This window comes from Anolis sagrei, chromosome 1 (assembly GCF_037176765.1).
Source record: "Anolis sagrei isolate rAnoSag1 chromosome 1, rAnoSag1.mat, whole genome shotgun sequence".
Classification (NCBI taxonomy): domain Eukaryota; kingdom Metazoa; phylum Chordata; class Lepidosauria; order Squamata; family Dactyloidae; genus Anolis; species Anolis sagrei.
In genome coordinates this window covers 306,570,700-306,598,169 of record NC_090021.1, presented here as the reverse complement: position 1 = coordinate 306,598,169, position 27,470 = coordinate 306,570,700, and the positions used below count along the sequence as shown (strand labels likewise).

At 39.4% G+C, this 27,470-nt stretch overlaps 1 long non-coding RNA gene across 1 annotated transcript; it reads left to right on the top strand.

The window, feature by feature from the left end:
* Positions 1–8,136: 8,136 nt before the first annotated feature.
* LOC132761816 (uncharacterized) lies at positions 8,137–26,860 on the top strand. Its single transcript, XR_009629986.2, has 3 exons — positions 8,137–8,201; positions 9,142–9,276; positions 25,582–26,860. It is a non-coding gene; the product is annotated as an uncharacterized lncRNA (long non-coding RNA).
* Positions 26,861–27,470: the final 610 nt, after the last annotated feature.

Sequence of the window (27,470 nt, the reverse complement as noted above, 5' to 3'; positions counted from 1 at the left end):
TTAGATGCTGGGGGAAATTGAAGGAAAAAGAAAGAGGGGTTGACTAAGGGCAAGATGGATGGATGTGACTGGCTGGGGGTAGTGACAGTGACATGGAGCTCTGGCATGGGCTGGTCCGTGAGGTCATGAAGAGTCAGAAGCAACTGAATGAATAAACAACAAGAAGAAAAACCAAAACAAGAAGAGCTGTGGCATTGAGTTACTCAGATTTGTAAATATGTGTACAAGTTGCTAAATATTTGCTCAACTCTATTATTATTTTTTTACAAAACCCAGAGCTCTTTTTAGTAGGCAACATACTGAAAGGTTCCAATGATAGAGATTGACAGGATTTTACAAAATAAATGATCCTGTGTAGAGTTTTGGCAGATATAATGGGCAATTCAGTGCCTTAGTTCCTTTTTGCAAAATATGCACATGCAGACATTCTGTGAAGAAGGGAAAAAATAGACAATCACTATTAAGAAAGAAAACCTGCATTTTAGACCTTTTCCACATGATGGCAGCAAAAAGCCTTGAAAGTTCAAAACTTTCCTTCCAAAACCACAGTGGAGGGGGGAAAAAACCCAACAATCCAGGATGGTCACAGCTCAAGTGTTTTGGCTGGATATTTGGATTTCTCAGGTTTCACTAGTAAACCTCAGAATGGATTGGTTCCAAAGAGCTAAGAAACATGCCGGATAAGAGAATAGATCACTCCTTGTGCAATGTCTCCCCAGATTTGTATTCACTGGCGCTACTATGAAAGGAAGGAGCAGTTATTTCCTAGGGGGAGGGAGGAAAAAGGAGGAGGGATGTCCAAAGCTTCAAAAATGAAAAGAAGGAGACCGGTGCCCAAGGAGGGAGACATATTGACTTATCACTTGAAACCAGTCTGTCTGGAGGCACTTGTGTTAAGGATCAAGTTTGGTTCTGCTAGGCATTTTATCCATCCTGTTTAGTTTCTTTGACAAGGCCAAACAGAGATTAGTTTTGGAAAAAGACTTGAGTCTGCCTGGAGCACTTCAGATAGGCTTGTGCATGAAAGCATTTGGAGAAGAGTGTATTTAAGGAATTCACAGGCAGCTGTGTGGCTAAAATTAAAATGGGTCTGGCTTCTTGTAATGTTTGGCTTGGCTTCCCCTTACCGACCCAGAACCTGTGTGGAAAAAAATATGGGGGCAAAGTAGCAACAAAGCAGCCAGAAGAAAAATACCCTTCTTTTTTGTTACCTAGGATCTGGATAGGCCCAGCAGTATGTGAGGAGAGAGACTGCGGCAAAAAGAAATATTCCTTTCCCTGCTCCTCTCAGCTGTATCCCACACTCTCCTCTTAGACATTTGCAACTATCAGAATGGATGCCCCTGCAGTAAGGTAGATATGGACTGGAACAAAATAAGGATATTGCCCTTCAAAAAGGAATTGTGACATTTACATTGGAATCTTGTTCATGTCCACCTGCGTAATGTAGGTATATAACTATGGATTTGTATGTATGTAATTTCATGAACAGGAAAGATACATGGGCTGAGAACCTATATCAAGCCTATGTATTGTAAATGTCTGCATGCAAAGCTACACGTTGGCTGTGCGCCACAACCCTTGTAATAAATGGCAACATTGTGCAACTAAATTTATTTATTATTTATTTACTTCATTTATATTCCACCCTTCTCTACCCTGAAGGGGACTCAGAGCAGTATTACAAATTAGGCAGCAATTTGATGCCACAACGTAAACATACAATACAATAAACATTTAAATTAAAACCAAACATTAAAACAACGCAATTTGAAATTAGTTATTAAAATCATGCCAACCAGAATCATAATCCGAAGCCATTCCATTGGTCTGTTCAATGTTTCTTATTGTCTTGTTGCACTAAAAAAACTTACTCTCCAAAAGCTTGGTCACATAACCATGTTTTTACTTTCTTCCTGAAGGTCAGGAGGGAGGGGGCTGCTCTAATTGCACTAGGGAGGAAGTTCCATAGCCAAGGGGCCACCACTGAGAAGGCCCTGTCTCTCGTCCCCACGAATTGCCCTTGCAGAGGCGGAGGGACCGAGAGCAGGGCCTCCCCAGAAGATCTTAATCTCTGAGGTGGACCATAGAGGGAGATGCGTTCAGACAGGTAAGCTGGGCCGGAACCATTTATGGCTTTATAGGCTAAAGCCAGCACTTTGAAATGTGCTCAATTGTGCTCAGCCTGTGGAGCTGGCACAACAGGGGGGTTGTGTGCTCCCTGTATGCTGCCCCAGTAATACATCTGGCTGCTGTCCATTGGACCACTTGAAGTTTCCAAATATTCTTCAAAGGCAACCCCACGTAAATGTCCAATCAAATGCACCTGCATGTGCAAGGGCACATACACCCCTGACTTGATCTTGTGGACATTGATCTTCAGACAGAAAATGCCCAAATGTTTCATAGGAGATTGTATACTTCTGGAAGTCACCATCAGGAGTCTAGCCATGATCTTGGAGTAGAGTAACTGAGCTGAAGCTATGGTGGCACTGGTAAGCAGAGCAGACAGGAAATAATAATAATAATAATAATAATAATAATAATAATAATAATACATTTTATTTATTGCCTGCTTCTCCCTATGATTTGAGGCAGGGTACAACATGGTTAAAACAGACAGACAAATATAACATTAAAATGCATATGTCAAAAGGTAACTTTCTCAAGCTCTGAAAATGAGCACCCATGCTCTCATGACAAGGTATTGAACTAAGCTGGATCTTGAAGTGAGAACTCTTGCAAACTTCTAAACAAGAGAGATCCCAAATGAATGATATTTTTAATGGGATGTATTGTAGTTGGGAGGTATGGACAGAAAGGAAAGGCCAAGTCAGATCAAGAGGGGGTCAGGTTGATGGAAGTGTGAGGAAGAGTGCTGACAACTGCATGGCTTGCCCATGTGAAGTTCTGCCCAAAGTGAGACATCGTGCAGTTATGTCATCCAACACAGGCAGAGTTTGCTGGCTGGAGGAAGCAAAGAGTAGTGGGTAGTACCGCTCCAATCAGTGTCAAAATTCTACTCATTTATGCACACACACACATATAAAATAAAGAGACCAAAACAACCAGACAAAGGAGGACACATAGAAGAACACCTGGCTTGGTAGTAATATAGCTGAAAATGATCTTGAGCATAAGGTAACCATTCGTTGGCAGCATGGCTTGCAAAAATAGCAGTGTTATATTAGACTGTTATTTATATTAGAACCTCTATTTCCATACCATGAGAAAGGATAGTTGTGCTTTGTTCTGTACCAATCAGGGCACATCTGCATGGCTGTTCTTCTCCCAGTTCTACATGACTCATTTTAAGAAGAACATAGACAAATCAGAGTGGGTATAGAGGACAAGGACAATGGCAATGATTAGCATTAAGGAAAACAAAATGAATGGGGAATGATTGAAGGAAATTGGCATGTTTACTGAGAAAACTGAAGAGGGGAAAGGGTCATCATGACTTGAGCAGGGTGGCTTGGAGGTTTCTCATTCATAGGATCACCATAAATCAAAGTTGACTTGAAGGCAGTTGACAACAAAAACAAGAGCAATTCAGTGATGACATCAGTGACTCAATGCAGTTGTGGAGGTCTTCAGGCAAAGGCAGGGGTGTTTGTTTAGCTATATTCATTCTAAATCATCTACTTTAAATAAAACGTCTGATACAATGCCTTACAAGATTGATTCTATAATTCTGCAAAATGATTCCATCGAGGCATGTGAATCTTGGAATGAGCCGCACTACAACAGGACATCCAATAGTGGGCTAGTAGTCTACTTCTTCTGGTTCTAGGCCAGAGTTCACTAGAGTTATGCATTCATGACTGGTCTGTATTCATTACACCTACATATTCTTCAGTTTAGGGAATACATAGAGATCATAAAAGTCCCCCAATGACCAGGTCACAAACACTGCCAATAGGGGTCAGTTTCTCCAACCATCAGAAAGGTGTTGCCTGATGTTTCCAACCCCCTTCACCTGAGTAATATCCTGGGGGTTGAGATGAAGGAGTTGCAACAGGGACCCTGCTTTTGGCTGTTGCGTGGGAGATCATTCACAAGAGGAATGAGAATGTCATTCAGCTGCTAGTGAACAACAGAGGAACAAACCTCCATTGATCACAATAGCTGCTGCCTGGTAAGTAGGGATGAAGGGAGTCAGGTCAAGAGGCATTACTTAGCTATGGTAATACGGTGGTTACACATTTGTAACCACATTATTGAATTCCAACCATTGTTTTTTGCTGAAACTTATAAATCTTGCAGTCAGAACCTGGAACAGAAGACACTTAGAATTAATCATTCCGTGTATAGGAATTTGTTCGGTGTACCAAAGTTGAAGAGAGTTTTTAGTGTCAGTCTTTATACATAACCATTGTTGACACTCAATATGCATAGTGACTAAATCCAGCCAAGTTGTTTTGGAACATGAGGCAGAAAATTCTTTACTCTTAGCTGGTCTTAAAAATGCTGTAACAACAAATTAAAAAAAATTAACAACTTACTGTCTTTTCATGAGACCCCCAATTTGCTGCAGTTGTCATTGCTGGCCACCTCACTTTGCCTAATGGTAGGACTGGCCCTGATTTCAGGTTCCCTAGAAAGAAACTGTTACACAGTTGATCTATATCAGTGGCTCTCAACCTGTAGGTCCCCAGGTGTTTTGAAACAACTCCCAGAAATCCCAACAAGGCTACCAGCTGTTAGGATTTCTGGGAGTTGAAGGCCAAAACATCTGGAGACCCACAGGTTGAGAACCACTGATCTATATCCTTCCATACGATCCCATTTGATGTTAGTGTGTTGAAAACAGAACATTAAAGAGATACTTCATATATGAAGTGATTATCATCTTCATGAAATAAAATATTATGAACAGTTCAGACTGTCCACAGTGGCCCTTGATAAGAAAACTGGAATTGGATATTACTTATTCTGACCTGATTAACATAAAAGCTACCAATATGATTTAGCACCCTTGAGCAGTTTTGCTACTAATAAGAGATTGCTCGGGATAATCTCTACTGCATCTCATGCATGGAATAATAAAGGAAAGAAAGTTGAAGGGCTGGCAAGGCTAAGAGAGAAAATGTTTATTAAGAAGTAAGTTTCACCATGTTCAGTACCATTTCCTCTCAGCTTGTTTTATAGTAATTTGAGTGTTGAACTGTAAGTCTGGTGAACAGGATTTAAATCCTCACTGCAGAAACCTACACTCTGTCAGCCTCAGGGGAAGGCAATGACAATCCCTCTCAGAACAAACCTTGCCGAGAAAACTGTGATAGGTTTTCTATCAGAAGACACCTAATAACAAAGTATAAGCTAAAGTGCATTCTTATTTTTGCCAGTTTAAACCCAATTGTTATGGTTTCATTCCTTTTGACTCATTCAATGGGTCTTACTCCTAAGTAAATATGAATAGGATAATATTGTTAAGCTCCAATGCTGTTGCAGCCTTCTTGGAGAGTCGTTTTCAGTGAAGTCATATAAGGCTTTTCATCCTTTGGGTATTAACAACTGTGTTAGTGCCCTTTTAGATCTTGCACTGCTTTTGTAGCTATTTGCATTTTTAAAGGGATTGACATTTCATTTTGTTTTATTATGTTTTATGGCTTTAACCTGTTATTTCATGAACCTCTCAGAAAACCTGGTTACTGGCCAGTACACAAATGTAATAAACAAACTCAGATTAACACTGTGTGTGTAAGTGAAGGGTGCATGAATGTCAGCATACATATTTGTAGACTTGCAGTCTCAACACACAAAGGCCTAGCATGAATCACAAGTCAAATTCTCTCAGCCTCAGAGGAACTAAGGGCAACCCCCCTCTGGACAAATCTAGCTGAGAAAACCCTGTGATAGGTTCACCTTAAGGTCACCATATATCAAAAATGACTTGAAGGCAAACAGCAACAAGACATTAACAGGATTCTGGCCACAGAGTGCCTGTTGAAATAATGCTTTCTTTGGTATGGATTATGGACAGGTGGACTTTTGCTGGTAGATACTAGAACTCATCAGAACTGGGAAGATGTCTGAGTTCTCCTTAGCCTTGTAGTTCCCATCTGAATCTCTCAAACTGGTTTGTGGTAAAAGGTTGGAAAACAATCTAGAACTGGCATTCAAATGAAAAGTGCAGAAAAAAGAGGAAAGGATGGCATTTCAAAACAATTATGTTAGAGGAACTTGGGATTTAACCCTATGTGCTTATGTGAGAAAACTCTTCCAGGAAATGTCCTTGAAGAACACAGAAGAGTAGGTCAAAGTGAACCTTTTCACATAATGAAACTACAATTAGGAAGATGAGAACATATTTAGGATTCAATCAGCTTAAACTTCAGAACACCATTTAAGCGAGAATGAGAACAAACACAACCCCTCCACAAAGAGCCCAGGATCTTAGCAGGACTTGAAATATTCTCTTGCAATGATCAGCCTCGTGGGCTGTAGATTAAAGAGAAAGAACTGCCGTCTCATCTTCAAAATGCCGAATGCTTGGGAACAGAGCTGTCTCATTTATAGGTTGCTTTAGAGAGCTCTGTTCAGGTAACATACATAACACGCTTTCATCTTTCCTTTCCCTTTTTCTTTTTAAAGGGCTCTTTCCAAATAATTGCTGATTCATACAAAGAAAAAACAGACCAACTGCCTTTGTGTTTACATTGGCACTTTGCTATTGTGATAGTTTTGTAGTTGGTGCTGAACTTCATCAAACTTTAACAAAAAATGCATCATTGTGACTCATTTACAGCCTGATCCAGTCAGTTATGGCACTGACAGCTACTACCTGCTTAAAGAAGAAAATAAATGCTCAGGCTACGGCTGATCCACCTGCCCAACCCTTCGTTCCATGCATCCAACTGCATCGAGACATGGAGCCCTTCTCAGGTTGGTAGCTCTTCTCAGCCCTCTCAACTGGATAGGACACTCACCATAACTGAGACCAAAAATCTGGTTTATGATGGAAATATATATTCCACTAAGAATTCTTGCATTTGCTATTAAGAAGTCCTGATGGCTCTTTGTCATAGAGGATGGAGTGACAGCACTCCCCTGTGGCTGGATTTGAGCACAACCTCCAAGGTATCAAAAAGCTGGAAGTCAACACAAGATACCTCCTTTCTGTTCTGTCTGTCTCTGTCCTGTCTGTCCAAAAATGGCATTGCATGTTGCCGTGTATGTGTACTGTGATCCACCCTGAGTTTCCTTGGGGAGCTAGGGCGGAATACAAATAAAGTGTTGTTGTTGTTGTTGTTGTTGTTAGGGGAATGGGGTTTTAGGTAGTGTAATGGTTTGCTGAGTGTGTCTCCCCTATACATACCATCTCTAGAGCTTTCCGCATTTGCTTAATCACCAGTTTTAATGAACTGCTGTCAATGTGTTCAGGTATCTAAGCAACCACTGTAGAAACCTCCAGGTATCTGTGGTCATGTAGATTCCTCCCCGCCTTCTCTCTCTATCTCTTTTTCCTTCTCCAATATATAATTGCTTCAGAAAACATTGGTGTAACACTGAGGATGTCTACAGCAATAATACAGAAATGTACACAGAAATGTGTATACACTTATAGTGGTATGATTCCACTTTAGCTGCCATAGTTCCCTCCTAAGGAATCCTGAGATTTGCAACTGGGTTCATTAAAATCCTCAGCCAGAGAATTCTCAACCCAAGGATTTTATAGGATGCTTGTCATGTCGGTTAAACCGTAGTCGTAGTGTTCTAACTGTACAGTGTGAAAGGGCCTGAAGTCTTTCCATTCCCATCTCTTCCTGGCTTGATAATAACATGCTTGATAAGCCTCTCTGAGCCTAAGATCTGGGTCTGGCTGTGAATGTTCATCTCATTTCATGTAAATTGGCTTCTCTCAGACCTCAGCACGCTATTGCTGGAGCTGGTACGCTCACCCTTAAGGATCAGTTTCTGTCCGCATCACCTTCCTGCGAGAGAAATGCTACATTCTTTTCTTTGGGATTCATGGAAGTGCAGCTTCCGCGTTGCTTTTCTGTATGTTCATTTTGCTGAATGAAATTTTCTGCTTTAACTTCTCAGCTCTAAACTGAGCAGTAAAAAAATAAATAAAGCTATTCCACATTTCCATCTGCAGGGTTGAGACGGTTTCATTAGTATGCAGTGCAGGTAGAATCAGGAGATTGTCTCTGTGCGACATATCTGGATTCACTTCTCTGGTTTATACAGAAAAGGTGAGAAATACAAAGATTCCTTTGCTGCTTTGGGGGAAATATATATAAGGTAGCTCTGGAAATTTTAACGAAGATTGTATGCTGAGATTTGTATTATCTCTCATTGCAATCGGTGTCTCCTTAAACTGCACAAAAAGGCAAAGAAGGTCAGTAAACACCTTCCACAAGGAAAATAATAAAACTCATTTGTGTTAATTACCTGTTGAAATTCTGATAACTTACAAAGGGGAGAAGCACCTGACCTTTATCTGAAAGGGCTTTGGCAAAGCCTAGCATCAAAGAACAACCTCCCATTGTTCTCTTGCTCCTGTCTTTGAGCAAAAAGCTTGCTGGCAAGGTCAGAGAAGTCTCAATGTATTGTGTGTCCTTGTTCGGGAAGCCATTGTTTCTGTTGATTTTGAAAACTGCAACACTGGAAAAAAAGAAAACCTGCATTGCATTTTGGCAAAAGTACATTAGGTTGAATAGAAGAAGAGATATAAAAAAGGGATATAGTATGAGGGAGAGTGAGCGGAAGACTGCGGGGGAAGAGCCTGTGTTTTCTCAAGATCCTTGAATCCTTTTTACAGAGCTGGATTATTTGGGGGAAGGAAATAAACACAAGTTAGAAAATTCTGCAACTTTGCAGTTGTTTTAAAACAGGAGAAAATAAATCTGTCCCATTAAATATTAGCATATAAACAGTGGAACTGAATTTGATTGTGATACATACCTTTAAAATATGAAATAACAACAGGAGAGCCATTCATATATTCAAAGACAAAATTCATATTTGTGCCACTGGGGACTTGAAATAAATATCAAATATGGAATTGGAATCAAGATGCTTGACAATGCTGAATAGCAATGGATTCAAAGATGTGTTTAAATCATTTTTTTAAATGGAACACAAGCTATTTTGTATCCAGCATTTCATTTTTCTTCATCTTCTGCAAAATAGTACCAAACAGCTGGATTTCATTTATAAGAAACTGGATGAAGACATTCCTGAGCTGAGGATAGAGGTAGTCATCAAATGGACCAATTAAAGATCAGATGTGACATAATAGCAGAGCCGCCTTCCAAGACGCAGGAGGTACCACGCTTTTTTTGTCCATTAATCAATGATAATCCTGAATTACAATCCCTAATTATTTGTAAAGACTCTTATATACATATACAGGCAGTCGATAATCAGCCATGTAATGCAAGGCGGTAATTCTATCAAGGGATTTTGGTGATACCATACACCAACACAAATATGGAGCTTTATAGAAATCACGGGTAGGATTTGCTAAGATTAAAAGTGTTGACTACTGGTAAGCCTAATTTGTAATTTTACCTTTCCCCAAACTTCAAGTTTATTAAAATTCTTCCCGTTGTTGAAGAAATAAAAGTGGGAACTGGAAGAGGGTATTATTGTGACTGCAAGTTCATGCCCTGATTCATGGAAAAAATCGCAGTGATGATTGCATCTCATGGGAATGGGAAGGGTCAATTTTGTTATTGACAGATTGCTGTCATAATGTTCAGTGGAATTTGACCAAGAATGTATAAAACACTGAAATCATCTGCACATTTATGTATATGTCCCTATTAAAGGTTATCTGGGGTGTCAGACACAGCCCCCCCCCCTTGTTGGCACAGTGAGTTAAACTGCTGAGCTGATGAACTTTCTGACTGAAAGATTGGCTGTTCAAATCCAGGGAGTGGGTGAGCTTCCACTGTTAGGCCCAGCTTCTGCCAACCTAGCAGTTCGAAAACATGCAAATGTGAGTAGATCAATAGCTTCCACTTCTGTGTGAAGGTAATGGCACTCCATGCAGTCATGCTGGACGTGTCTATGGACAATGATGGCTCTTCGGCTTAGAAATGGAGATGAGCACCACCCCCCGCCCAGAGTTAGTCACAGCTAGACTTAATGTCAAAGGGAAACTTTTACCTCTTAGGGTGTCAGACAATATGTTCTCTCTGGATTTACCGTAATGTGTAATATGATTGCGTTTTCATGGCTGAGTTGCTGAACTTGCTGACCAAAAGGTTGGCGGTTCGAATCCGGGAAGTGGGATGAGCTCTTGCTGTTAGCCCCAGCAGTTCAAAACCTGCAAATGTGAGTAGATCAAAAGGTACTGCTTTTGCAGAAAGGTAACGGCACTCTATGCAGTCATGCTGGCCACATGATCTTGGAGGTGTCTATGGACAGCTTAGAAATGGAGATCAGAACTACCCCCCAGGGTTGGACACAACTAGATTTAATGTCAAGGGGAAACCTTTACTTTTACCCACTTTTCTATTCATTTCATTTTTTTCTTCTCTATCCTGCTGTGTCATTACACAATGCAATTCCTCCTAGTTGTGTTTGACTACAATTCTCATCACGCTCCAGCCAATGGTATTCTGTTCAAATCCCTTTCAAAATATCACCCTATAAAGGGATCTGTTGATCAAATAGCCGTATTGAAATTAATGCACTGACATTATCACAGTTAGAACATACTGAAATGGCTTTGTTGTTTTCAAATTAACCTCAGCATGTGAAGACATGAGTTGGATCCCATCTTAGTTGTACTCAGAAGAGATCTTTTGAAATCAATGGGACATAAGTTATTAATGGTTTATTGAAAGTGTGGCTAAATATAGATCCAACTCACTGGTATTAATCAGCAATTGTGGGAGCATTAAAATGAGATGGGTAGGGTGGGAAAACCACAAGTTTAGGAAGATGTATAAGTGGATACATAGATAGCAATAACAACCAAGACAATCTGAGACAAGAACTAGAGAAGGATCAGAATATATACACAACAGATAAAGACAAGTTTGTGGATGGCATCACATTACTTTTTAACTAGCACCTCAAGATCCATGTGCAAAATGTTGATGATAGGCAGACTATCAGAGCCCATCGTGGAGTTAAATGTGCTGTGGAGAGCTGAGGACAGAGAAAACTCTATTGTTTAGGTCAGTTGGGAGGAATTTCAGGTTCTGTCTATCATAAGTCCCAACCTGTTCATTGGGCTTCCTTAGGTAGCTAAACTTCCACCCCATGAAATAATCATGGGGTGATTTCTCTCTTTTTATATAGTTTTTCCTATCTAAAAGATTGAAATTCCTCTTTGAAGGCTTAGTATTGGCAATAAGAGCATTAATCTAAGTGAAGTTGGCTGTTTACTATTTTAGCAGTTTTGGTCCACCACTAGAATGTCACCAACCTCCCAGTTACTCTAAAATTAAATTTGACTTTCAGGCTAAATGAGGTTCCCTGCCTTTGATCTAGGTCATCTACTAAGTAGGTTGACTGGCATGCACAAAGGCATGCATCTGAATGGTAAAGGCCAAAATCCAATTGCTTACAAAAATAGGCCCACAGTGTTGACTTATTCAGCAACTGACTTCATGAATCTTGCAGTTGGATGTAGGCCTGCCTAACTTAGACCTAAACATCATCTTCATTAAACAACTGGGAGTTGGGCTTTCATTGATATTTTGCAAGTCACCGAGATCTTCCAATAGTGGTAGACGTTCATCTACCCATTCTGCCCATCCTTTCTATATGTAGAAGATAAGAAGCTATTGCTGTCCATGTACTATTCATGCTGGCACATCATGTGCTCATCTCCCAAGAGTAGGGACAGTATAGCTGGAAACTAGAAAGATGTCACATCAGAAAAGCAACCCTCAACCAGCTGCTGTGCAGACACACTGGCCAAGGCTAAGTCCCAGGAGAGAAGGTTTCTCCTTCAGGCAAGCAGTCAATGCTCTGCAACAAGACAGGAACTGACAAGACATGCAGCATCTGTGCTTTATGCGTGACAGGTGTGGACAGGAGAGGGGGCCTTTGTCCATATAAGGCAGTGATAAGGACAGGAACTGATCAATGCAATGTGCTGATTGTCAGTCTCTATCAAATTTCCAACTCTCCATTCGAATTGTTTTATGCCAGATCTATTATGTGAATGAAACAATAAGCCCTCATGATTACTCTCAATTGGGGTGGCTTTTTTGCCCATATATCTGTTGTGAAGGGATGTAACATTGTGAAATGCACAGCAGTAAGTCCTGCCTATGATGAGAGCATATCATTTAGGCAATCATAGTGTCTACTATTATTAAAATGACTCTGGAAAAATAAGTTGCAAAATGGCATTTTAGTCCTACCAGTGATACAAGTTTGGTGCAAAATTGCATAGGTAGCTTTTAAGCACTGGGCTTATGTGTGTCTCACAATTGAACACAATCATAGCATAGACTCAGAATTTGATGATAATACAAAGATCAGCAAACCTGAGTGTTCTTTAAAGACCTAAATGAATTTTCAACTATGTAGTCAAAGGTTATCGAGCAAATTTTAGAAGCCCAGAATTTTGGCAAACAATGCTTGCTAGTTGCCACTGAAATGTAGGAACTGCTGCAACACTCATTATTTAATGACCAAAGGTTCGTATCCCTTGCTTCTATATCCAACCCCTTTCTCTACTTTTTACTCTTACCACAAATAAGTATTTTTTTTTAAATCCATAATTAGTGGCACAATTAGTGATGGCTGGTGGTCTCCACATCAGTGAGATGAAAATCCTTTCGATCCTGAACTAGACCCATTAGTGGAAGGTCACCAGGCACAACTAGATGAAATCATACTTTAGATTGGGTTATGACCTTTTTTGAGTCCAGTAACACAACAATTTTAATTAATTAATTAATTAATTAATTAATTAACTTTATTTGTATCCCACCCCAATGGGTTTCATTTGAGAATGACACTGACTAGTCATAGCACATCTGGAGAAGGCCAAACTGATAAAGACGTCTAGAAACTAAGTCCTAAAAGGGATGGATATAAGCACCAGGTATACACGTATTTCGTCTGGAGAGGAGATGATTAAGTGGATACATTTCAAACATTCCTCATGTATCTGATAGTCTGTGAGGGACAAGAAGGCAGACTTGCTTTTTGTTGCTTTCTAGCAGGATTACAATTGAGAAGAAACCATAATGCAGTAGCTACTGACTAAACCTTAATAGAAAGCTCCTGAGAAGTATTAGTGTACTGAAGAATGGTTGCCACAAGAAGTGGTATGTTTCCTTTCATCTGAAGATACTTGCACTACAAAGTCTGCAATGAGCAGAGGACCAGACTGGGTGATTTCCAGATCTATGATTCTATTAATTCAAACACTGAATATTGCTATTGGTTCTGGCAAAAGCAAAATACAAACACATTGGCAGAGATTAAAAATGTTACCACTACAGAAACAAAAAATTTTTGGAGCACACTGACTGGGGAATTATGGGAGTCAAACTCCAAAAATTAACTTTCCCAAGCTCTGCACATTGGGAGGTTCCTCTGCTCCATCAGTTTGGACCAAATATGTCATTTTTAGTTCTGGGAATCCACCAAAATATGGCTAAATTTCATAATTTTGTCAAGATTGTGAAGAGCAAGAGTAGTTGTTTGGGATTTTTTGTGTGCTTTACTCTTTTTTCAGACAGGTTTTTTTCAGACATGAGGGGGAGGCCTGAAAGCTTAAGGGACTACAAACTTCCAGTAGCCACAAGTGAGTTGCAAGCAACACTTTCCTGTCTCCTCTATTAAAAGCTGTTCTGTACCTTCCCATTTGCTGTCCAATAATAGTGCTGGTACTATCAGTGGTTGGTTATAGCTGTCTTTGTTTTCTTTCTAGCCAAGAGATGGGAATGCAGACTCACTGCACCTCCTACTCTGGCTGATGGATAGCATGATAGAAGACGGCACTTTGCATGGTGGATGAATGAGCAAATTCTAATCTGCTGCTCACTGTTGGTGAACAATCTCAAATTCCTCCTCCTCCTTCTTTTGGCTATCTTTAGTACTGGACTGGACCACCTTTCAAATAGAACATGCCTTGAAATAGATAAACTGCATTGAGTCGCCTGCTAAGGGCTGAAAATGCGGTATAAAAATGAAGTAAATAAATAAATAAATAACTTTCTTCTCTGTAAGATAGGACACTTTGCCATACCATTCAGATGCACAGAGCTATGGGATCCACATTTTCAAGTGCTATTTTTATTGTCTTTAGTCTGGCTTTAAATACTCCCTGGAATTATGCAAATGATACTTTTTTAAAAATAACAGCTGATGTTATGGAAAGATAGATAGATATTGATATCAGTTGGCCAAAATTCAACTTGTCAAGAAAATGGCTCACCATTCTGATCATTCAGCCCTGGAGTGAGATATAGCAAACTGACAGTTCTCTGACATTAAGCAACAGAAATATCTTTTTTCTATTGTTATTATGTGCCTTTCCCCCTATCTATGATAACCCTGTCATGGAGGTTTCTGGGGCTGAGAATACATGACTCACCAAAGATCACTTAGTGGATACCTCTGAGCCCTGGTTGTGAAGTGCCCTGCCCAGGTGTTATAGATTTTGCATGGTGGCTTTCAGGATTGAATCAATTTATGTCTAATGAAGAATTCTTCTTTTCCTACTGTCTTTTTTGTAGTCTTTTTTAATGCCTAACATATATCTCATGATATGTTCAAAATACAACAGCCACAGTTTAGTCATGTGAGGTTCCAGGGAGAGTTCAGGCTTGCTTTGCAGTAGGACCCATCATTCATTGAGCCACCATAAATCAAAGCTGTCATGGCAGCAAACAACAACAGGGGATCCTGAAGTCCTTGAAGCTTGCCTGAAATAGATATTAACATGTTAGTTTTATTCCAGCTCTCAGACTAAATTTATTTGGGGGAGTGGGGCAGAGTTCCCTCTATCACAAGCAAGAGAGTTTCCAGCTGTCTTCAGACAATCCCCAAAGGTGTCAATAGATAGGTGGCCGAACTATCATGGGAACTAAATATTTTAATTAGGTTCCTCTTCTTGTTGACCATGGATTTCTCATTTCAGAAAGTCAAATACTTCAGAAGGGAAGAAAGAGATAGCCCCTATCTCAATTATTTTTTTGGTCAACCCTTCTTAAAAGAATGTGGGAGGAAAAATAACAATGAGACTATCTGAGTTATCTTGAACCATCTTTCAAGCGTGATGTGTATTTCTCTTCTACCACATTGCTAAATAGGTTAGATGAAGCATTTCTTGCAGGATAGCTAGGGAATGCAAATCTGTGCACTCCAGCTATACAAGTACATTTGCCTTGACCCAAATAATAAATTGCTTCCAAACAGGTCAGAGCTAATCAAAAGAAGGCTGCTGTGACATGTTAACATGCTCATTTAGTAGAGGGAAACTGTCAGCTGCTTAATGGTTTTATGCTGCTAACAGAGACTGGGAAATAGAATTGGTTCCACTCCTAATTTTATCCATTTTCATTAGCCAAATAGTGATTTCTTCCCCTATACAATTTCTCACCCGGTGTTTTTAAGTGGACCAGCATGGGATGGGACACGTGTTGGTGTGTTTTCCCAGCATTAACTCTGTGTAATAGCAGCAAAGGAAGTCTAGAAATGTGTTTTGGATAAAACGTCAATAATGAGCTTGCAAGTTGGTTTGAGAAAGGGATATTTTAAAAAGGGGGTTGCCTGCCGATCCTTCTGCTGCAGATGTTTCAACAAAGGAGGAATTGTAAGAATGGCTTCATAGTGTGGAGAGAGAGAAAAAGAATAGCTTTGCATAGGCAAAACAACATTCTGGTTTCAGGGAAAGAAACACACACACACACAAAGAGAGAGAGAGAGAGAGAGAGCCCTTCCACACATCTGAATGAAATCCCACATTATCTGCTTTGAACTGGAATATATGGCAGTGTGAATCTAAAAAGCTCTGGAAGTCTCTTGAGTCCTGGTTGGGAGAAAATATAGATCATCATCCTCCATGACCACAACCACCACCACATGGCAGTAAAAGATGTAGTGTGAACTAGTTGTGATATGTATCTGTCTAATGGAAATGGGAAATGGGAAATGGGAAATGGCAATGGGAAAACAGCCATGGTATTGTGAGCTGGACAAACCTGCAGATCATCTTCTGGAAAGAGACTTGTTGGGCTCAGTTTTAGAACTCCTTGAGTGACCTGGGATGCACAGCTGCAGAACCAAAAATCACCAGCTCAGTTTACATATAATACAATGTATTTTTAAACCTGATAAACTATGGCCCATTGCTCCTTCTATATTGATTGGCTCAAAGACCTCTCAAGGGGAAATTATACATTAATATACATGGTAGTTTATGATCTCCATGAGGACTCCTGGTTTGTGTGGATATTAGAAGTCATCTGCTCAGCATCAACTTCCTTTCTTCTGAAAATCCAGAGATTAGTTTCTATCACTTTTTTTTGGTAAAGTTCTTTACATTCTAATAAAACCATAATAGACCAAGTCCTGGATAGTAAAAGCTTGCATTTTGAGAGTTATAACTATGCACGTTGGCATCCTGAATTACTTAACAGCCATGTTACAAACTTATTTATTTCATGTGTCTTTGAAAATCTCAACATGGCAGCAGAGCCAAACAAGTCCCCTATTCAAGCACTGGCTGCTTGGTGTTATGAATGTGGGGGCATCACATGTCCTCAATTCATTCTCTGCTGACTTGGCCAGCACTGCTGATTCTGCCAAGAAAACTGTGGAAACAATTCTTTTGCATGCATTGTCCACACTATTTGGCATGTGAGCAATCCGGGTAGCCACTGCCTCAAGAAATATCAAATCACATCTTTGAAATGATACTGTCCTTTTTGTAATTAAATGAAACATAAAACATCACTCCCTGTTCTTGACTATATCTCTGTGTTTTTTTTAATGGAATTCAAAAATGGAAAGAAAAAAATCTTGAGAAAAAGCAATTCTGTGAATCACTTGAAATCTGCTGCCTTGACTGGATTACTTCTTGTTCCTTTATAGTAAACCTAGCCTTAAAAATGGCCATTTTGAGATATATATTGTTTCTCCTTCCCTTGCAACCTGCAAGGGAGGTCATCACAATACTTTCTTTGAGGATTACAGCTGACTGGTAAATTCTTGGAGTTGTACTCATTTTCTAAGATTAGGCTAGCATAAATTGGCATAGACTTGGGGAGCAAGAGAAGACTTCCAAGGATATTTCATTTTTTTATCACTGTTTGCTCATATACTAAATGCTTTTTATTGTTTTTTAGGATAAAAATGGGAGCTAATGTAATAAACTGTGTTTATACCTTGCAACCATCTCACAGAAGGGACTCGGGGCAGCTCACAAAAGCACTCCAGAGTGCCAGATATAAAATAAACAATACATAAACATAAAAACAATAACAAAATCATAGCAGCAACCACAATGAGTGAACATGTAATATAGTTGATCAAATTGCTCTTTGATTTGCCCTCTTGCTAATCTCATTTAATTCCTTAGCATTTTTATATATAGATCAGTGGTTCATAAACTTTGAGGATCCTATGGTTTTGTACTTGAGCCCCCAGAAGCTAAGCTGGCTTGGTCAGAGATTTTGGTAGCTAGGAAACCAAAAACTAGAGGATCACTGTTCATGCACTTTCATCTTTAAAAAATTCAAACATTTCCCATGATGTCATTGTTATTTATTTATTTATTTATTTACTTACTTACTTACTTACTATATTTGTATGTCGCCTTTCTCAGCCCATAGGCGACTCAAGGCGGTTAAAAGGGCAAAATTCAATGCTTACAATGTCATAAATACAATTAAAAACATAACATATAATAAAAACTCAACAAATCAATAAAATACAAATTCATAGTGTCTCCTTGTTAAAAACGTTGTCTGGACTCATTGTCTAGTCGTTTCCTATGTCCGTTACTCTGCATTTGCAAACGCTTGTTCAAAAAGCCACGTCTTGACTTTTTTCTGGAATGTTAAAGGGGAGGTGGCTGATCTAATATCTATAGGGAGGTTGTGGCTCCCTATAGGGGCCACTACCGAGAAGGCCCTGTCTCTTGTCTCCACCAAATGTACTTGTGAGAGCAGGGCCTCCCCAGATCATCTTAAGGTCCTAGATGGTTCATAAGGGGAGATGTGTTTGGACATGTAAGTTGGGCCAGAACCGTTTACCAATCCAGCAATGTCAGGAAGACTACGCATTCCCTTGCCCTGGACTAAACAGAAACTTCTTATGCTACTTGTTCCCTGCCCTTCTGAGATGGCTTAATCTGTCTTTGTCTCTCTTGATTTGATTCAAAACCTGACCAAAGTCTGTTAGGACCATAACATCACTCTAATGGGCCATGACAGTGAACTATTTTCATCCTTTGTTGTTGTTTTTGTTGTTGCTGTGAGCCTTGGAGTCATTCCTGACTTATAGCAACCTTAAGGCAAATCTATCATGGGTGTTTTCTGTGGATATGTCCCCTGGATTTTCAATTAGGTGGTTTATTTCTTGCAACACATTGTTTGGGAAAGAGCTAATTAGACACTTGAACCAGTGAATCAACGCCCCTTCCTCTGTCTCTTCTATCTCTTCTGTTCAAAGGTACGGCAATTCAGGTTGTGGCTGAAATGATAAACATGCTGCTAGAAAGAAATGTACAGCGGTTTGCAAAAGGAAAAGCAGGAAGAAGGCTTTGCTGCACCTTTGTTTCCATGAACAGAAAGCTGCAGCCTGCACTGTGTCATTTTCCTTTGCCTTTCTGCTGTCTGCTACAAATCTCTCACATCACCTGTACCACCTCTATTTTATCAAGTTGCTGGGCAACTACATCACAAATGCATTGCCAGGGCACAGCAGATAGTGAAGCTACAAAAAAGAGGGAGACGTAAATATACTGAAATGGGAATCGCAGAATCACAAAGCTGGAACGGGTTGCAAGGGCCTTCTAATCCATTCCTCTGCCATGTAGGAACACACAAGCAAAGCAATCCTAAGGCTATCTAAACTTTGTTTAAAGTCTTCTAATGAAGGAGAGTTCAGTTTACCACCCGCTGAAGCAATATACTGTACTGTTGAAAACCTCTCCCAATCAAGATTTATTCTTAATGTTTAGGCAGAATAATTTTTTTTGTAATTTGAATCAATTGGTTGGTCCTAGTCTGTAGACCACTCTGGAAACAAGCTTACTTAATCTTACTGAAACGTGGTATCTTCACACCCTGCACCATTTCACATATGGAAACTGATCAAGCTATATCAGAGTATGTGTTCAAGATGCAGAGTTACAAATGAGGAACAGCACAAAAACAAGAGAGGCTACAGCAGTTTGGTTTTATCAGTCTGCTGATAAGATTCCACTCTCTCTTCCCAACTTCCTTCTCCTGAGTTAATTGAAATCAGTTTGCAGCAATTGAAGTAAGCTGAATACAAGGATGGGGAAATGGGAGGAGGAGTGTGGAAACAGCAACATGTTCAAAGCACCAGGAAAATGGGATGAGAGAAGATTAATTGGGGCTGTTCCTCACAGATTGGCACTGTTCAAGGACACATATCCTTCAGATATTTAATTATGACTGTCATATCACTTCTGTTCTCTATTGCAAGATAAACACCCCTAGATCTGTAAGTTGTTCTTCATAATCTTGGTTTCTAGTTCTTAGTTTTGTTTTTTTTAAAAAAAAAACAACCTTTCATCATCTTCCTCTTGACATGTTCTGCCTTTTTAATATCCTTCTTGAACCATGGTGCCCACAATTGGATGGGATTACAAGTTAAATCTGATCAAACTGCAAGGGAAATAAGTATTACAGTTCTTTTGCCTCCAAAAGCATATTTTAAAAAATAGGTTTGTGTCTCTAAATAGAGCATTAGATGGCAAAAACTTATTTCATTGGGGTATCATTTTACTGTTTCAAAATGAAAACATTCAAATTTCAAATTATTATCAGGCTTAGGTTAGCTTTTTAAAAACTGTGCACCTCTAGCTATATTTCCTATAGAATAGATATGGGGATTTAACTCACATTGTGAAAGCTTCCCAATGAAACAAAATCTTGGTACTGTTTACCATGAAGCAGCTGTTCTTTCCATGTCCAGCCCATTTTGCTTTTGTCTGCTTCACATTATACATGACGTTGCACTGTTATAGTAACCGCAGTGCTGAAATCATGAGCAGATACTGTTCTTCAATGGCACATTTGACTACTACAATAGCCCGACTTCTGAATTTGTTGCAGTTTGATTGGACTCTTCAAAGGCAAGCAGTTCCCAGATAAAAGGAATCATCATAATCATCAACCAGTAATTATGATATGATGCCATCTTGCATGTTTTGAAATCATTGATATAATGTTCCAGATATAATTAGAACAATTGGAGAAAAGAGTAGTTTCCCCCTTTAAAAATGTAACTGTCACTAACAAGAAACTACAGAAGGCATACATCATACATATACAAGCAGCTGACTATTCAAAGCCATACTCAAACTCTGAGCATCCTCCCTTGTTCTTTTGAAATGCATTCCATGTGCTATCATCACTTAACCCCAATTCTTGGGGAGTTACATTAAGATTTCAATTTCCATCCCCCAGAAATTACTCTCACTGTAATTGCAATATGAAAGCTATGTAAAAGACAAATTCTTTTGGAAAATAATCAGCTTTCATGAATACACTTAAGATGATGATGATTTCTGCTTTGGCATTTCCTAGCTGCGGAATCCTATGAGGTATGATCTTTAAAACATAATGCTTTCAGGCTCTGCCTTATCTACAAAATAACAGGAGCAGGGTATAGTCCCTCCCATCCTGCCCCCCAGGGTGGGGTGAGTGTTGCAGGCATTCAGAGCTAGCATGCTCAAGACAAGTGTGTGCCACTCTCCCATAGGAGTAAGTAGATCTCTCCCTTCCTCTGACGGATTGCTTACATCTGCAGTAATGATCTTTGACTAAGCAATAAAGATGTGGCTTTGGATCCTAGGCAGTAACTGCACTGCCAGAGCAAGGAAATCAACATCTTGCCCAGGACACTCATTCCAAAATAGCTACTTCCATGCTTACACTCTGCTCTGAACTCATTCTCCCTCAGGTTTCCAAGGTAGGAGCTGCTGCCAAGAAAAGCTGAACAAGGAAGCCTTAGGGAGAATGTATAAGTGAAGCATACAAGAAGTCCATCCTTGGAATGACCTGGCTGCCTGCAATGCAGACGTGGATCATCAAAAAGGCAGTACTGTGGTTGAAAAAGCAGTAGCTGAAGGGTTCTATGTCAACGTGGCGGTGCTCTAAGTTTTAATGTGAACTTGAAAGGAACTGTCCATAGTACTGAACCCCCAAATCGCTTCAGTGCCTTGGACAACTTCTTCAAAATTCAGACTAAACCTAGACCAGATTTGCCTCCCCAATGTCAAGGTAGCCACCAACTGCCTCTGTGCGGGAGACAGGGATCTCTCTGTATATGTGAGACACAAACAGCCAGACTATCATAAGCCATATGGAGCATTAAAGTAGCAAATAGTCCCCCACAACACCTATGTGAGTCAAAGGCTCAAATCCAGATGTTAATCTAATCTAGAGCAACTCAATGAATGGATGGGAACCATTGTTTCAACTGATCTGTATTCTATTTTGAAATAACAATAAGGTACATACTACCTAAGACAACCTAAGTATCTTAAACTCACTAGATAGAAGACATACAACTTTGGCATAGGAATGCGAAAAGATGAATAAAGTAAACAATTCAGAGTTCACTAACTTTTCATAACATCCCTATTCTGCTGCCTGAGGCAGATGCCCCACCTTGTTAATAGTAAAGCTGGCCCTGACCTGAAAGATCACGTGCTGGAAGTGACATTGTGTTTCAAATACCACTGCCTGGTATTCTTTGCAACAACTCTGTAAAACAAGTCAGCACTAGTATCCTAATAATAATTGCTCATTACTAATCTCAATAATTATTGCGAGTGCTTTAGCTGCACTCCTCCTGGTAATTCATGGCTGAAGTGAGACTTGAACTAAAGATTTCATTCACAGCTTCTAAATGATATGATCTACATTTTGCTGCATAACTTGCAACAAAACATCTGAAGATTTAGTATATGTACACCATAAGAGCAATTCACAAGATTAATGAGCCTTGACTGACAGCTTTACCACAGAATCACATTGCAAACTCTGCTCCTATAGAAGAGGTATGTGTATGCGCCTTTGTGTTACTTGTCAACTTATTGTGACCACATGGATTTCACAGGGTTTTGTTTAGGCGAGGTGGTTTTTGCCAGTTCCTTCCTCTGAATTGTAGCCTGCAGCATCTGGCATTCACTGGCAATTTCCCATTGAAACATGAAGCCGATCCAACCCTACTTAGCTTCCAAGATCAGATGGGATCTGGTGCCTTTAGGGTATTTAAGCAATATCACCCATTATATTGGTTCAGCTGGCTTTTGCCATCCTTCTGTTGTGTTTGGTGAATTTTAACATTAAACTCTCTCTTCTTTCTGCATTTGCTGTGATTGCATTATCATGTTTCAAACCAATGGCCAATGTGTAAATGAATGAATGACTAAATGAAAAATATGTGAGTTCCAATCCTCCCTCCCAAACCCTCTCTGCTATGACTGGAATGATGTAGAGAATTAGCCTGATCTTGCATTGTAGGTGGTGGTAGGACAACTTTTTTTGGGGCATATTTGCCTGGAATTAGTTTCATTTCATTTCATTTTTTAAAAATTATAAATCATCCTCAATTCCCAAATCTTCTAAGGGAAATAGACCCAATTTTAGAAAATGGCCAAGAACTTGAGAATTAAAACAAAACTATAACATAAGAGGCGAAAAGACTATTCAATCCACAAATTAAACATATTTTAAAAATAAATATAAAATGCTCCAGTAAAAAGGAACATTTTGAGCCTAAAAAGAAAAGCTTCCCCATAAAATAAGTACCTATAGCAAACAACTGCTACAGAATGAACAAGCAAGTCTATCAACCAGGGAGAAGTATGACAAAGCAGTTCAGAGATGGAGAATTTGAAAGCACATGCAAAATTGTGGCTATGGAACTAAAGTCTGTTTAGTTATCCACCACATTCACTAACAATAGATTAAGATGATGGCAGGGCTAGTCCTACCGTTAAGCAGAGCAAAGCAATTGCCTATGGTTGCAGATATGGGGAATGGCAGTAGTATCTTTTGAGCTTCCAGGCCTATTTCCTCCTTTGGGGGACATTTATATGTATGGCAGTCAGCCAGCACTGCTCTCCCTGCAAATTTGGCTGCTATTATTCAACATAGCAGACAACCTTTTCCCATTCACAGTGTCCAAGTAGTTTTCTGCTTTCAATCTGGTCTGTTTCAGAATGAGTGGTGAATATTACCCTATGCATCAAGCAGCAAAATGTCTTGTGGATGTACAAATAAAAGAAGTATAAATCTGCATTTCTGTTTCTGCAGAACAGATATCTTAACAATCTAATTTAGAAAGCAAAGAGGGGCCTTTTTTATTTTGTTTCCACTATAAAGTTATATAATAGGTTACGCTTCTGAAGCAATGATGCAGGCATTGCGTGACAGTATTTGAAATCATACTCAAGTTAGAAAAATCTGAAAAACTGTCAGTCTGGAGAACAGAGAAGCCCCTGTGAATCTATAGCCTATATCTAATTGCTGTTCCCAATTACAGTAAACCAGCTGAATCAATGGAACATACATAAGGTTTGATTTACTAAATTCCCATTTATTTAATGGATCTACTGTAATTGAGACAAGCAATTGGATATAGGCCTATATATATCAGCCTGCTCAAACCAAGTCAAGGTGCATAAAAATATTTTAAGAAGAAATATTTAGTGAGTTAATAACCGAAAGACTGAACAAATTTGCTTCATTGCGCCTGGGAAGCAGCCCATATTTTTTGGCCTTGCTGTTTATAAGGTGATGTCACAGGCTGTCAGACGATACCAGCAGCGAAGGCAGCAATATGTTGCTGGGAAGAGAATGTCAAGGTTGAATTGTTCCAAGAATGCTTAAACCGATTCCCATTCTGTGGCACTGCATCAAAATGGCCTTGCAAGAAGTGCAGATTTACTATACTAGCCAAAAAAAGGGCTAGATCTACACTGACATATAATGTAGTTTGAACTGTGCATTATATGGTCAGTGCAGACACACATAATGCAGTTCAATGCAGTTCAGACTATATTATATGGGTTAACACTGACCATATATTTGGAAGTATAGATCCAGCCAAAGAAACACGACAGCATGAACATGCTGTGGAGTAAGGCAGGGCAAAAACAAGTGAAATGAAATAATATTTAGGGTGCAGATATCTTCAGAAAGCCACCAGAGGATGAGAATGGAACAATCCTAGAGCATATATTTTGTATGCAAACACAGAACCCCATATCTGGAGTAATCACATTTTACAAATGACACAAACTAGCCAGTGAATATTGCAGCCTTTGTATTGCAGCCTTTGTTTTGTCGTCAGTGGTTGACATCTGATAGAAAACTATTCCTGCCTGCACATTGTGTGTGTGTGTATACACATATAATGCAATGAAAAGGATGTATGACAATCACAATTCTCTTGGATGAGAAAAATCTTACTACACATTTTTGGCAAATCAAGGAATTTAAAAATGTATTATACATACATTAGCTTTTTTAGCCTCACACGTATAGACTCTGGGAAGAATGAAGCAAAAATGTTAAAGCTACCTATTTTTCTGCTCGTGAAACTAGCTGGAGTAGCAAAACTGATGCCCACTTGGGAAAGATCTCATTCACAGTGAACAGAAGACTATTTGTATATTATGGCCCTTTAGTTTTTCTTTCTCATCCATCTTTTGTTTCCTTTCATTTGTGAAACGGTGAGAGAATGATGAAGCAAATGTTTCAAAGTCTGCATTTATCTCCGTACCCATCTTTCCAGGCGAGCTGAGCAAACAGGTTCACCTTTTTCTGATTTGTAACAGAAACCTTGAACAAATTGTAACCAGAATACAAAAAAGGAAGCCATCCAGCTTCCCTCTCTCTCCTCCTCCTCCTCCCAGTCAGCTTTTTGGAAGATTTTTTTGAATAATCAGGAAATTCCAGCGAGACAGATTGCATAGACCAGGCCGGGATTGCCATGGCAACCATAGGCAAGGACCCGGAGAGTCAGGTAACCAAATTACAGTGGAATACAAGCAGCTTCACACAAATCTTGAGTTCGTGGGGAGGAGCAGGGAGCTGGGTGTTTTGCTTTGTGTTTTTAGCTATGCAATTTGTGAAGAAATTGCTCTTTGGACTCAGTGTGTTGTCATGAAGTTGAAGCTTGGAAAGTGAGGCTTCCATTTGCAGCACTGAAACAGCTTTTTACATTATGGAAGCTAGTTTTAAACCTTCGCATTCCAGACATGAGGCTCGAATAATACAGTCTGGAGCTGCTTTATGCCCTTGAACATTTGGCCTTAAGGAATTAAAACTGATTCGAAATTATATAGTATATTTTTGTAAGTTTCTAACCCCCCTCTCCCCAATGTATTTTCCTATCTTTTCTGCTTTTCCTTATTCAAAATGACTTTTCTTTCAGGTCTCCATTCCCCTTTTTTATATATCAACAAAACCTGATTCTTGGCTGAATATGAAGATGGGAGACATAAATGGAAAAGCAGAAATGTTAAGAAGGAAGACAGAAATCTTGCAGCAGAGAAACAATTGAAAAAGCTTAGGCATGAAATGGTTACCGAATGCTCACGGAAAGAAGAGCTCAGACATATTCCAGATTTTTCATTTACACACAGTTGTATTCAGGTGTTTTTGTATCCTGGAATCAGCCCTTGCCTCCTCTGAACAAAATGGACTACAGGCAGCCCTCAAGTTATGAACAAGATAGGTTCTGTAGGTTTGTTCTTAAGCTGAATTTGTTTGTAAGTCAGAACAGGTACATTTTAAAGTGTAACTCCAACTCCAACAACTCCATGGTGGTGCAATGCTTTAAACCCTTGTGCCGGTTGAACTGCTGATCGAAGGCTGGCAGTTCAAATCTGTGAGACAGGGTAAGTTTCCATCTGTCAGCCCCAGCTTCTCATGCAGGAACATGAGAGAAGCCTCTCAAAGGATGGTATAACATCTGGGTGTTCCCTGAGCAATGTCTTTGGAGGCAGGTAATTCTCTTACACCAGAAGCAACTTACTGTATGTTCTCAATTCTCTTCTGACACGATAAAAAACCCAAACTATATGTGTATATTAGCTTTGGACACCATAGGGAAGGGTTAACATCCCTGTGGTCTTTGTTTTGCTGTCAGAAGATTTCACCTTACTTTCTGTCCCTGTGATAATTGGATTTTGATAAATGTGGCTTGTTGTGGAAACTAGGATTGGTGATAAAGTTTCGGCGGAGATACCTTTTCTCCCTGATAACTCTTTCAGGAGTGAATTCCCAAGAGGTCTATTTCTCTCATTTCCTGTTGTCTCACCTCAATTTGTAACTGTGAGTCACTTGTAAGTCAGATGTTTGTAACTCGGGACTGTCTGTATATGAAGCAGCTATCAGTATTTAGCTTTTACAGTTAATATGGAAACGAAGCTGACATGGGAGACATGCTTCTATACTCCTTTGCGGCATAGAAAACACTACATAGAAAACTGGTCTTGATTTATCAGTAATTAATAACTTCCTTGGTCTATTATGAATTTTTTTTAACAGTAACTATAGCACCTTGATGGGGATAATCTGAAAAGCTACCAATAGGATAGTTCTATAGATATATATTCACACCTCAAGTTTTAATCTGCATTATATTTATTTATTTACTGTATTTGTATACTGTCTTTCAAAACATAGGCGACTCAAGGTGGTTAACGGCAAAATTCAATGCTTACAATGTCACAAATACAATTAATAACATAAAATATAATAAAAACTAAACAAATCAATAAAATATAAATTCATAGTGTCCTCTTGCAAAAAACATTGTCCGAACTCATTGTCTAGTCATTCCATTTTCCTGTGTCAGTTACACGTGTTCAAAAAGCCACATCTTGACTTTTTTTCCAGAATGTTAAAAGGGAGGTGGCCCATCTAATATCTAGAGGGAGGGTGTTCCACAGCCTTAAGCAACTGAGGGGGAAATGGAAGGGACCCGAGACTGTTAGAAATTGTGAGAGTTGAAGTCCAAAACACCTGGAGGGCCTAAGTTTGCCCATGCCTGATCTAGACACTTCTGGTTCCAAGCATTTTAGATAAGGAATATGTGTACAAATTTTCCTCATCAATCAACCTATGAGGTGAGAGATGAGAATGTGTGAGTAACTGTAAAGACAAAGCATTTATATCCCAACTGAGCATATCAAGCATATGAAAAACAGAGCAAACTTACAGATGCCCAGTTTAGATAGTAAACACTAGATTATGGATGCTAGAAGGATTGCTGCTGGACCCTCCCTGCTGCCGTTTGATTCCAGGACTCCCGTGGAT